This window comes from Myotis brandtii, unplaced genomic scaffold (genome assembly GCF_000412655.1).
Source record: "Myotis brandtii unplaced genomic scaffold, ASM41265v1 scaffold58, whole genome shotgun sequence".
In the NCBI taxonomy this organism is placed as follows: Eukaryota; Metazoa; Chordata; class Mammalia; order Chiroptera; family Vespertilionidae; genus Myotis; species Myotis brandtii.
Window position 1 is genome coordinate 809,134 of NW_005370176.1, and position 1,695 is coordinate 810,828.

General features: G+C 44.4%; 1 protein-coding gene across 1 annotated transcript in view; it reads left to right on the forward strand.

The window, feature by feature from the left end:
- Positions 1-1,695, forward strand: part of RPAP2 (RNA polymerase II associated protein 2) — a 105,248-nt gene that overhangs the window by 85,687 nt on the left and 17,866 nt on the right. The gene's annotated exons all lie outside the window — the stretch shown is intronic.

Below are 1,695 nucleotides of genomic sequence, written 5' to 3' on the forward strand. Positions count from 1 at the left end.
GGCTGGCAGGGAGGGGGCAGTTGGGGGCGACCTAGCCGGCAGCGGGGGCAGTTAGGGGCAATCAGGCTGGCACACTGGGGCAGTGAGGGGTGATCAGGCCGGCGGAGGGGGGGGAGGCAATTAGGGGCGACCAGGCAGGCAGGTAGGTGAGCGATTAGGAGCCAGTGGTCCAGGATTGTGGGAGGGATGTCCGAATGCCAGTTTAGGCCCGATCCTGGGATCGGGCCTAAACTGGCATTTGGAGATCCCCCAAGGGGTTCTGGTTGGAGAGGGTACAGGCTTGGCTGAGGGGACTCCCCACACACACTCTTGTGCACTAATTTCATGCACTGGGCCTCTAGTATAAAAATAAAAACCAAGTATAGACATCAGGATATCCTCAGCTTGCTAACGGAGAACATGACATCCATTAGTTCTCAGCTGCCACACTCACTTCCTATCCACTCTTGTTACTTTGTGCCCCATCCTTGTTGTTATTATTCCCCCTATATAGGCTTACCATAGTTAATTCTGTTTCTTGCAATCCACTATCACCTTCATACTCAAACCCCCATGTCCAACCTGGTAAGTTTCTTCCCAGGAAGTAGCAACTAACTTCAACTCAACTACTGCAATGATCCATTGAGAACATCCTCATCTTACTTCCCTCTTCAAAGAAATCACCCCCAACCCTGCCAACACCCTAGTACTCTCATGTACAGATAAGCAGATAAATTTACAAGTCTGACTTTGTTGAATCGTGACCCTGCTCCCAGATACATAGCCCTCCCCTACACCTCCTTCAGAACTGCCCATCAGAATGCACCTCCCTCGTGCTGTTTTAATCATAACTCTTCATCTTTTCCTCTCTTTGCTTCTCATTTCACATACTCTCAAGTGCTCAGATAGTTTTTTAAAAATTTTTATTCAAGTTGAGTTGGCATACAATAGTATATTAGTTTCAGGTGTACAACATAATGATTCAACATTTATATGTCTTATGATGTAATCACCACACTGTGCTAGTAACCACCAGTCACCATGCCAACTTATGATATTATGACTGTATTTCCTATGCTATATACTACATCTCTGTGGCTCATTTATTTTATAACTGAAAGTTTGTACCTATTATCTCCCTTCATCTTTTTAACAATCCCCCTACTTTTCTCCCCTCTGGCAACCATCAGTTTATTCTCCATTTTTATGAGTCTTGATTTGTTTGTTCCTTTGTTTTTTAGATTCCACATATAAGGCAAATTATATGGTATTTGTCTTTCTCTGTCTGACTTATTTCACTTAGCACAATACTCTCTAGGTCCATCCATGTTGTCACAAATGGCAAGATTTCATTCTTTTTTATGGCTGAGTAATATTACATTGTATACACTGAGTGGCCAGATTATTATGACCACCTGACGTTTGTAGGCAAATTAGCCAAACACTGCATCGTATGGGATATGGAAGCCGAAGGCCTGTTCAAACACCTTTGCTGTCTGCAGTTACCAAGATAAAACGTCTCCAATTCGCACAGGAACACAAGGATTGGACAGTCAAGCATTGGAAAAAAGTCACGTGGTCTGATGAATCATGTTTCCAGTTGCATCATGCAGATGGCAGAGTGAGAATTTGGCAGAAACAGCATGAAAGCATGCACCCCACATGCATGAGTACAACCCTTCAAGCTGGTGGGGGCAGTGTTATGGTTTGGGGCAT